The 12,052-nt window shown below is 41.2% G+C and overlaps 1 protein-coding gene across 3 annotated transcripts in view; it reads left to right on the top strand.

Annotated features, from left to right (window-relative positions):
- The first annotated feature begins 9,021 nt into the window (after positions 1–9,021).
- The window catches only part of tbc1d16 (TBC1 domain family, member 16), a 90,746-nt gene continuing 87,715 nt past the window's right edge, over positions 9,022–12,052 (top strand). For all 3 annotated transcript variants that reach the window (XM_041217418.1, XM_041217416.1, XM_041217417.1), the window contains exon 1: positions 9,022–9,330. The gene's annotated coding sequence lies outside the window, so the exon portion shown is untranslated. The remainder of the gene's footprint in view (positions 9,331–12,052) is intronic.

The raw sequence follows: 12,052 nt of genomic DNA, 5'->3' as shown, positions 1-12,052 counted from the left end.
CTACGACCCCTTTCAGGCAGTGAGTTCCAAATTCCACCTCTCTCTAGGTGAAAATATTCTTCCTCACATCCCCTCTAAACCTCCTGCCCTTTACCTTAAATCTATGCCTCCTGGTTATTGATCCCTCCACCAAGGGGAAAAGTTCCTTCCTGTCTACCCTATCTATGCCCCTCATAATTTTATGCACCTCAGTCATGTCCCCCCTCAATCTAATCTGCTCCAAAGAAAATAACCCCAGTCTATCCAATCTCTCCTCATAACTAAAAGTCTCCAGCCCAGGCAACATCCTGGTAAATCTCCTTTGCACTCTCTCTAGTGCAATCACATCCTTCCTATAATGCGGATTGCAGAACTGCATGCAATAATCTAGCTGTGGCCTAACCAGCATTTTATACAGTTCAGCATAACCTCCCTGCTCTTTATTTTTTATACCTCGGCTAATAAAGGCAAGTATCCCATATGCCTTCTTAACCGCCTTATCTACCTGTTCCGCTACCTTAAGGGACTGGTGAACATGCACACCAAGGTCCCTCTGATCTTTGGTACTTCCCAGAGTCCTACCATTCAGCGTGTATTCCCATGCCTTGTTTGTCGTGCTTAAGTGCATCACCTCACACTTATTAGGATTAAATTCCATTTGCCACTGATCAACCCATCTGACCAGCCGTCTATATCCTCCTGTAACCTAAGGCTATCCTCCTCACTGTTTACCACCCCACCAATTTTCGTGTCATCCACGAACTTACTGATCAACCCTCCTACATTCAAATCTAACTTGTTTATACATACCACAAACAGCAAGGCCTCCAACACTGATCCCTGTGGAACCCCACTGGACACAGGTATCCAGTCACAAGAACATCCCTCGACCATCACCCTCTGCTTCCTGTCACTTAGCCAATTCTGGATCCAATTTGCCAAATTGCCTTGGATCCCATGGGTTCTTACTTTCCTTATCAGTCTCCCATGTGGCATTTACATGAAGATGCTAGCAAGTACTGGATTCTCTTTGTGACTCAGTTATCAACTAGTTTTACAGGTATACTGAAATAAGTCTTCTTATCTAACCAGGAGTATTTATTGAATTATTTATTTGTGGTCACAACAAGGAATGGTTAATATTATTTAATGCTTTCTGTTTCTGCAAGCTGCAGAGAATACATCTTCCTGACTGGAGAAGAGAGACTTTGTTCAGGAAGACTTGGAAAAAATATGCATTGATTGTTACTATTGTCATTGGATGGGAACCAGTCTCACAGATCATTCATGTGTATGCTGATATGAAAACTATACTTACCTCATTGAGAGTGGAGGTTGGGAACTCCAACTCCTGGTGGACCTCGGAGCTTTTGCGCATGGCAGATAGGGAGCAGCTTCATATGCGCAGTTCTGCATTTTTTTCATTCTTTGGGCCCAAAGCACTGGCACAGAGAAGAAACACAGTGTGAAAACCTGAGTCAGGTGACTGGGAAAGGAGCGCCATGGAGATTAGTTTCCCAGGCAGAGGACAAGGGGGAGGGAGGGGAACAGGTATAGGCCCAAGATGGGAGAACAGACAGGGAGAGACCCCAAAAGGGAGAGGGGGCAGGGAGAGGCCCCAGAAGGAAGTCCCAGGTAGGGGACAGAGACAGGTCTTCGTTAATAAAGGGAGGAGCAGAGAAATGGACTCCAAACAGAAAAAGGGCTGCTGTTAGCACACTAAGTGAAGTAGGCTCAAGTGAAGCCCTGGGAACTGAAAAGGGCTAATGAGAAGCCCTGAAGATCTAAGAAGGCAGAAAAAGGTCGGTGACCATTGGGGCATAGGTACCCCTTTGGAGCAGTAGTGTCCTGCTTGGCACAGCTGAAGAGCTGAAGTTGTGCTTGTGATCTGGTGCTTGTGTACATGCTTGGGAATCCTGAGAAACAGAATCTTAGGAATCGAGATTTAAATCTGTGAAGTGGGCTACTGTTAATGCTGGCCAAATTGGAGCAACTTTAGGAGAGAATTCCCAAGTTAGATCTTCGAAGATGAAGACTGGAATTCCTCATGCGAGAGTTTCAGTAAGATTGGTTGACTTTGTTTACTGATGTCTGGGTGGGTTGTTGAGAAATCTGTGGAATCCTCCACTCTTGAGATTTGTTAGAATGGAGAACGAGGCTCAGGATAGTCAAGGGGATTCTTTCTTGAATGCCAAAGTGAGGCAGGCTGCCGAAGGTTATAGGGGTTTTCTCTCACAGGGGTAAATGTTCATTACTTCTGCAACAAAATAAGTAAACAAATTAATATCTTGAAAGCTACTGGGGCAAATCAGTCATTGATGGTGGCTGATGATATAATCGTGTTCCAGATGGTTTGACGAAAGAGAAAGTATTATTGGGAATCTTTGTGGGAGGTTTTAATTTTTAAGACCTTGATATCAAATCCCCATCCACGATGGACAGGAGAAGGCTGGGGATGGGTAAAAATTAAAAAATGGAAAATGTGTCCCCAATCTACTGCTATATGTTCATAGCTGCTTTTAGAGTGGGGGATTCCAAAACGTCCAATGAGCAGGATTGCTCACCTGGACCCTCAAGGACCCCGTTGGCCCCACTCTACCAATCTCTCGCTCCTTCTGGGACTGCTGGCTTCCCTCCCTCCCTCCCCTACCAAGTCCCAATTGCCACATGCTCTTTGCCCCAATTGTGATCAACCTCTCTGCCTCAGCCCAAGAGCATTGTTCTCTATGCTATGATTAGGGCTAACTTCCCCATCACCATTAAGTCCTGAATGGCAACCTTCCCCTCTCATAATTATTACAGACCATCCTCTCAAGACGCCCCAGCTGAGGCCTCTTGCCATTGCTTTCCCTGCCTGTTCTGATGAAAGGTCACTGATGTTATATTAACTTTAATTCTCTGCTACCTAACCTGTTAAGCTTTTCCAGCATTTTTCTGTTTTTAACTCAAATTTACAGAATCCATAGTATTTTGCTTTTATCAGCTGTCAATGTGGCCAGCTGCCAGACTAGAAACAGAAGGAAAACAAAAGGAAAACATGATAACAAGGTCCTGCCATTAAATTTGGCAGGACCTCTGCATTTCCTGCTTTGCTGGGTTCTTTGGCCATTTTCGGCCTCCCTCCACCTTCCCCGCCTCCCTGTAAATATCCATAATTAGATTGGTGATAATGCTGAAAAAATTGCCTCCAGGTGAAATCATTTTTTGAAATTCTAGTCAACAGATTCAGATGAATTGCTTAATGAAAAACTTTGTTCACCAAAATCAAGTATTGTGATCAGCTGTATTTTACATCTAGCATGAATTGCTCATCCGCTGAGGAACTGGAGTGCTGTTTGTAGGTATTGCAGTATTTCAGAAAGAACAAAGTTCTATGAGGCAAAGACTAAGCAATCAAAGTAAACACATGTGCACAGAAAACTTAGATTAAGACATTTCCCTTCATATCTGCAAGAACAAGTGGGTATAATATATGTGCTTTCACTAAGACCTAATTTTACTTGTTTGTTCAAGCCAACAAATGTTTGGGGTCTTTTGTGCTCCGTTGTTGTCTCTCAGTTTTGTCCAGTTTAATTATTATACTGCTTGAGAATTAGTTTCAATGTGCAGATAAATGAAAGAGGAAGCAAGTTATTTTAAGTTCCTTCCTCATGCCTTGAATGTTTGTGTACTGCAAGAACGGCAGAACCAATTATGACATTGACTTCTCTATAACAAACAAGTCATTTCGTGACTGGCAATTCACATCTGGGTATAACTTTGTTGATTTTGAGAGTTCTGAACAATCTTTTGTTAAGTTCTCCTTCAATTAATGACCTTAATCTAAATCCCAGCCCCCAACAATGTACTCTGTTGGAATGTGCTGCAACCCATCTGTGTTTGAGACCAAAGAGGATGTTGTCATTTTGAGGCACGTGCCTTAATTAAATGGAAGTTGTAAGCTGCATGTACCTAATGAGCATACCAATGCAGCACACTGGATTCAGGACAGTGTATTATTGACGCACACCGTTATAAATGTACAAATCACAACAAATGAGTGGATTAAGAGTTACATCATGACTGGTGAACCTCCAGGATTGCTGGTCAATTTGTGCCTCTTCACTGATTGCTTTTGCACAAATGACAAATTGTCCTTAGCCTCTCAGTTATTTTTAAGAACTCATTGGTTTGCACATTAATTGCCCATTAAACTCAGGGCAGAAAATTAGGTCTGGTAATTAAGAGTGCAAGTACTTTTTTTTAATATCATCACAATTGTTAATGCAATGCCAATCACCCTCCCTGGTCCAGAAATGAACAGCTGAAGTCTCATTCATTCAGTTGGAAAATTGTTCTTGGAGATTTTAAAAATGATAAATTGTAAATGTTTTCATTTTTTTTCTCTTATACTAATCCTTTTCTCCATTTTTTTTTTCTTTTTATATCTGATTTAACTCTAATTCAGCCAACCTAATTCACCCTCCATCTCAGTCATTCCTCTGTTTCTTTCTCAATCCTGAGATCTTATTGTTTAAGGAAATACATTGTTGGTCTCACATTTATGATCCTAGGCTAGACCCCCAAGTTTTTGGTAAGATCTGGTTAGGGATCAATAACGTTTTGTTAAAATAGAAAAAGTTTGAGATTCAAGGAATTAGCTAGTTCTGTTGAAGGGTCGTGAGGACTCGAAACGTCAACTCTTTTCTTCGCCGATGCTGCCAGACCTGCTGAGTTTTTCCAGGTAATTCTGTTTTTGTTGTGATAGTGATACAGAGATCTTGTTTTGTTTCCCTGCACTTTATGATTAACTGCAAGCCAATCGTACAGCAAGACCTTTGGATCTGGGATAGAGTGGTGAGGCTGTCACATGGTTTATGTCCCATTTAGCACACATGTCCCTAAAATGTCTGCCCATGTACTGTGGCCCATTATCCAACATGATTTTTTTCAGGTATACCGGAGAAGCTGAAAAGTTGAACTCATTGTGTCTGCCACGGACACATTTGAGGTATTCTCCAATTGCCTGATGATTGGAAACATGGAAAAGTAGTCAGTGACTAGGAGAAAGTCGTTGCCATGGATCGGGAATAAATCTGTTGCAATTTTAGACCAAGGATATGATGGAACCTCATGAGGGTGTAAAGGTTCTTTGCATTGATGTGGCTGGTCTGTGGCATGCTCCGCATATCCTCACTGTCTACGCAATATTGTTGTTGATCCCTGGCCAATACACAGTATACCCTGGTAGGTGCCTTGTTTGCTCTATGCCCAAAAGCTGATGATAATATGTCTTAGTGAAGAGCTTAGGGTACAAGCACTATTTTTCCCTTGAAAATCACACCTCTTGAAATACCTAGTTCATCTCTATACTGCCAAAAACATCTGAGGGTGTCTGGCACTTCTTGTATCAGGCCAACCTTCTATAATGACTCTCCATAATGCCTTCAATCGTGGATCATTTGCTGTTTCCTCCTGAAGTTGGTTGCACTTGTGCTGATAAAAATTCATCAGATCGACCTTGAGTACATTTATGTGCATTTCTATGCCATCTACTTGTAGGTCTAGCAAAACATCTGCAGTTTTTTTCAGATTGGATAACCTGCTCAGCACGCCTGAAGTAACCATCTTGCTACCAGATTTGTAATGGACTTCAAAGTCTATCCTTGAATTTTTATCAGAAGTCATTGTGGTGCACTTGTTAGTGGCTTGCACCGAATCATTTCAAATGGTTTGTGGTCAGTTTCCACAATGAATCATTTACTAAATAGGTACATGTGGAACTTTGTGATAACAAATACCAGAGCGAGTGTCTCACACTCTATGTTTGGATTGCCCTTGTGATAGACTTTTGGAACAATTGGTTTGCCATCTTGTGTAATGCACACTCCTAATCCTTTTTGAGATGCTTTGACCTCGAAGATCATCCCCTTTCTTGGGTTGCAGTATTGTAGAACACATGTCTTTCTTGACAATGCCTGTTTAAGTGACTCAAACATATGTTGATGGTCCTCCTGCCATACATATGGAACTTCCTTCCTTAGCAGCTCTCTAAGTGATGATGTTGCATCATCAAAGTTGAGTACGTATGTCTTAGAAGATGAAAAATCAGAGGCATCTCTGCAAGTCCTCTTTGTCCTGGGGAGTAGGCATGTCTCATACATCTTTGAGTTTGCTTGTGTCAGGACAAATCCCAGAACTTGAATTGACAAAACCTCAAAAGTTAATTTGACCCATGTTCACTTGGCATTTCTTGCTGTTGAAGTTGAATCCTTCACGATGTGTGGCTGCCATCAGCAAGTGTAGATTTCAGCCATGCTCTTCTTTGGTTTTGCCCATCACTGCAATATCATCTGTGATGCATATGCAACGAGGGATATTTTCAGTAATTCTGTCCATTTGCTGCTGGAACAGATCCTGACTGATGGATAAACCAAAGGATAATCTCTGAAAGCAGTATCTTCTGAATGGTGTCCTGAAAGTAGTGATTTCCTGAGATCCCTCTGTCAAATAAACTAACCAATATCTGTGTTTAGCGTACAACTTGGAAAAAAACATTGCTCCTGTGAATTTGGGATTCAATTCTACTAATGTTCGAATTTTGTGTGGGCACTATTTTTAGACCAAGATATAGACCTCTTGGTTATAAGCATATCCAGATTTTGCCATCTTTTTTCTGTACACACACGATGGAACTACATGTTGTATTGTCTGAATCAAAATGGACTGCCCAATCTGCCTCTGATCTGGCTACCCAACAAATCAGGTACTCACTGCTCTGTGAAACACTCACTGTAGCGGGACTCTACCTCCTGAGGTCTTCAATGCATATACAGCCTTGTACCACACAAAATCTCATCTGTGGCTTTCCCTGTGATCTTCAAATCTTCAACATTTTATTTAAGAGGAACCATGCTGCTCACTATGTTGCATTTCTGTTTGGTGAGTTTGTATTAAGCAATCTCACACATGACTGGTAAACTAACATAGGTTCAGTTTATTTGGAGATGTAGTAAAGAATCACTCAGCAGGCAGATTTACTATAAAGATTCAACAGCTATTGTTAACCAGAATGTACAGCTGAAATTCTTTCATACTCCATGTTCTTATCTAAACTGAAAGCTCCTCTGAACAATGACTGCTGGTCACATTGTTTACATATTGACTACTTACTCGTTAGCATTTTCTCTCAAAGATATCTCGACTATAAGAGAACCCCTTCATCCCAGGAGTCTGTTGAGTCAATTTTCTCTGAACTACTTCTAATGCAATTATATCCTTTTTTAAGTAAGGAGATCACAACTGTACTCTGTACTCCAGACATAGTCTAACTTAGGCCCTGTACAGCTGTGGCAAGTCTTGCCTAGTTTCATAATTGAATACGCTTGCACTAAATGCCAACATTCCATTTTCCTTTCTAATCATTTGCTGTTCCTCTTTTATGCCAACTCTTCAAAGCCCTCAATTCCCTGATATTTCAAAAGTCTATCTACCTCCTCTTTAAATACTTTGTGATCTAATCGCCACATATTCTCTGGGGCAGAGAATTCCATTCATTCACTGTCTCCTGAGAGAAGAAATTCCTTCATATCTCAGTTTTAAATGAGTGTCCTTTTATTCTGTAACTATGTCCCCCAGTTTGAGATTGCCCCACTCGTGGAAACATCTTCTCAACATCTACCCTGTCAAGCCCCCTCAGAATCTTGTGTATGTTTCAATAAGATCACCCCTTATTCTTCTAAACTCTAGTGAATAACGGCCTAACCTGTTTAGCCGTTCTTGATAAGTCAACCCCTTCTCCCAGGAATCAGCCTAGTGAATCTCTTTTGAACTGCCTCCAATGCCAGTATATCTGAAACTGTACACAGTAATCCAGGTGAGGCCTCACCAACACTCTGTACAGTTGTAACAAGACTTTCCTATTTTTAAACTCTGAACCACTAGCAATACAGGCCAAAGTTCCATTTGTCTTCTTAATTACTTGCTGCACCTGTATGCTAACTTTTCAGACAGTAGCTGCTGACATTGGTTCTGCTGTCATTTACAGCTCTTCTCCATGCATCTTTTTCTGACTTTCCTTGTCCAGTTACTACCCACTTTTGCCTTGCAACATTAGCGTAATTTAAACCTTCTTGTCTTCCACTCTGTCCCAGACCTTTCCTTTTATTCCTTGCTCCCCTCCCACACTTTGCCTCTGTACTTGCTTAAATTGCTAAACTTATTGCGCATCGAACTTTTTCCCATTCTGATGAAAGGCGACTAACGTGAAACATTAAGACTCCCTCTCCACCGATACTGCCAGACCCGCTGAGTTTCACTTTTTTGTTTTTTTTATTTCAAATTTTCAGTATCTGTAGTATTTGTTTTTGTATTTGTGCTTCTATACCAGTTGCGTATGCATTTATATTGTTTGATGACCACACGATAAAAATACACTTTTAAGAATTGTGAACATCGAGGAAAATTCGGGAGTGAAATTCACAACGATCGAGTGATGCCCATTGTAAACCTAATAGAACAGAAGAAAACTGCGCCTTTTCAAGTTAGAATATACATCAGACGCAGTTACATTTTCAAATGATCACATTGAAGATCCCTCCTCTAATCAATGAACTTTGCGTCTGGGAATCTTTTAACGCAAATATTAAATAACATTTCGAAATTACTTTGAATTTCCTGATGTCGCGCACAACTAGGTAACAACAACATTATTTTTTTAAGTGTGAAAGGGAAGCATTGTGGACAGATTGGGAACGGTGATGCAAAGTTACCTCTCCCCATCAGCCATGTTCTCCGTTGCTAAGAAACAACAACAACCACCTCGGCCGCTGCCAGAGTCACGTGTCGGACTGTACCACTGTTTGGGGAGGGGGATTTAAGCCTTGACTGTTCGGGGCTTCAATAATGGGAGGTGAGTGGGGGAAATAATGATCCCCCCCCCCCTCCCGTGGTGGGTGGACTGTGAAGCGGATCTCGTGCTTCACTCAGGGAGGCGATGAATTGTGTGTCGGCTCTTGGCACAAAAGATCCCATTATATATATATAAAAAAAAAAACCGCGGTGCTCATTAATGCTCATTTATTGATCAATGTATGAGATGTGGCTGTTGTAAAGTGGGCGTTGCTGCGGCTCCCGCATTTCCCCAGCCGCAGCTACTCGGCTCCTGGCGAGCGTCTCGCTTCATTCCTGGTTTCCGATCCAGGATCGGCCTCACACACAATGAACCGGAACCTCTTGCTGTTCTGCCAACGTTTCTCCAGGTTCAACGTGTCCCACAATAGCAGGAAAAAGGTTCGGGTGCAGCTGTTCACGTTGCAGCCCCAATGTAGTCTTTGAAGGGTCGCCGAGGCAGCCGCACTGAGTTTCAAGAGGGTAAGCCCTCCCATTTCTCGTTCCAAGTCATTATGTTTCATTGTAAAGTATTTTGAGTGGTTTACTCACGTCAGAAAGTACTTGAGGTTTGAGATGCTTCTTACTACCACGGCTGAGAGAGCGCTTTAAAAGGCGCACCTTTGTCCACTGGAGAGGTTAGCCGCAAAGGAGCACTGGCCACTTCAGACACCAAAAGCAGTGACAGTTTAATTTACATTGACAATGCTGATAGACTGTAAATCTGCTTTTATAGTCTTTTTAAAAAAAATCCTAGTTTCCTCATTGTTGAAGGCACTGACTACTGTTGAGTGTAGTTCCCCAAGCTTTCATGATTTCACAGAATCTCACAGTGCAGAAGAGGCCCACTAAGTGGCATCTAGTCACTAACTAGACGTGCATGTTGACAGGTTCTTTGACCCTGGATCTGGAGTAAATCACCTTTTTGATTTGAAGACAATAACAAAGGTTTTGAATCGTATGTTTTGAGGAAGAGAAGTCAATGGAAGTTAGCAAGGACATTGGTGAACGAGATTTAGACTAGGACAGGATTTAAACCATTTGGAGTTTGAACGAGGTGGAATTTGGGAGGGTGATAAAGGGGTCATTGGAAAACTTAGTCTTGAGCTAACAGACATGTAGTAGAGAAACTAAGTGGCATGGTGATCAATTGGATTTGAGATTTGAAGTTAGCCCAGGGCACAGATGGAACTCTGAGATTGGTGCACTGTGTGCCTTAGTCTGAAGAAGCAGCTCAGAAGAGTTGTGTTTATGGCAAGTTCTAGCTTAGCTACGTTTGATGTCAAATGATAATGTGATAAAACTGAGGTACACATGGAGTCAAGATTGATAGTGGAAAGATAAAGCTCTATATTGTTATAACACTTATGGGAATTGCCACATCCCTTCAGATAACTTCTTTGAGGGGCAGCATATAAGTGAGGAAAAGAAGAATACCATAATTGAAAACATGGGATACCCCACAACTGATGATGTAGGGTGAGAAGAGAAGCTATTGCTGAACGCCTGCTGATGACATTGAAAGTATACATAAAATCAAAACAATGTGACCTCTAAGTGTACCATGCAGAAAAGACAATGGATGGGAATGGAATGAAAAAATAACCTGGGTTTATATAAATCCTTTCATGACCATGAGATGCTGCAAAGCATTTTGCATCTGATCAAGTACTTTTGAGGCATTACTGTTATAATGTCACAATGTGATATAGACCCGATAATCTGTTTTAATGTTTAGTTGTGGAATAAATATTGTTTGGAGCACTGCAAACTCCCCTATTTGAAGTGTCCTGGGGTATTTTTTGCCCACCTGAGAGGACAGCATCAATTTAACATCTCATCCAAAAGTCAGCACCTTGGAAATTACCACTTTCGACACTAATTGTCAAATATCAGAGAGATGCAGGAAGACAAGCAGGGATTGTACGCCATGGCTGCAAAGAAAGGGGGAAAGGAGTTGGCATTTGTGCAGGAGATTTCATCTAGAGCTAAGGATGGTTTTTTTGGTAGAGACTGTTTATCGCTTACCACAGAGCCAACTTCTCCAAATCAATACCCTCTAAGGATATTGTTGTACTCATCCAGGCTGAGGAACGTTGTCATGAATGGGGAGGGCCTTTGTCCACAAGGTAGTGAACATTCTGGATTGTGGTGTTGAGCAGGTGGAAGTTGGAGAATAATGGATGAAGAGAATGTTCTGCTGTCCCCACAAACTAGATTTCATATTTGTTGGAAAAAGGGGATGACATGATTAGAATTGCTATTCTGGGAAAGGCAGTGACAGATGCTTTGTTTGTCGCAGCTGAACATGCTTAGAGTAGAGAATGCTATGGCCACATTCATGAAGGAATTGAACCTGAAATGATGACAGGAGAGGAGCTGACATTCAGGAGTCCAGGGTAAGACCAACTGGTGGAATATATGATCCTTGGATATGTAGCTGGACTGTTCAATTACTTAAACATGGCTATTGAAATAATTGTAAGATTGCAGTTTATGGCTCTGTTGGAGGCTATCAGATTTTATCTTTGTCAAAATTTAAGGCTTGCCAGCCAGAAATTGCTATCAACATTGCTTTGGCTCCTCCTTTTTCCCAGACTTGACATTTTTTGTTCCTGCAAGCATATTGTCATTGTATTGTACTCCTCAATTCAGAAGGAAAAGACTTTGCAAGGGATTGAAGATAAAGAAAGACGCATAACACATGTATATTTGAAACAAATGTGATTTTATGCACTGTATTCCTCATCCTTGGAATTTCTTAAATAACCTGCCAAAAGGAGTGAAGTTAACTGCCCTTTTCACCAAGTGCCTTTTTATCATGGTGCAAATCTGAAGTTTTTTTTTACCAAATCAGTGATCTTTTTGCATGGCACAATTGATATAGAGAACACAGTGAACTGACACTTAAGTTTCCAAAATTCTCTTTAAAGGATGTAGGAAGTTGTAGTTTAAAACTGCCTTTTCATTGTTTGTGCATGTATAGTATCCCTATTTGTATAGCCCTCCCAATAATTTATACTGATTAAAGTATTATGTTGTTCCTGCGGAGCATAAACTGAGTACTTTTAAAATATTTAATTGCTTCACTTTGCCATCACTCCCAACATATTAGCACCTGCAGTTTATACTTGGTGATAGTTTGATGTAAATTTTCAGGGTATTTGGTGTACATGATAGCTGCTTCAGCTATTGATATTTCCAG

The sequence above is a fragment of the Carcharodon carcharias genome, chromosome 22 (genome assembly GCF_017639515.1).
Source record: "Carcharodon carcharias isolate sCarCar2 chromosome 22, sCarCar2.pri, whole genome shotgun sequence".
NCBI lineage: Eukaryota > Metazoa > Chordata > Chondrichthyes > Lamniformes > Lamnidae > Carcharodon > Carcharodon carcharias.
The sequence above is the reverse complement of the archived record's forward strand: the minus strand, read 5'-3'. Positions and strand labels throughout refer to the sequence as shown.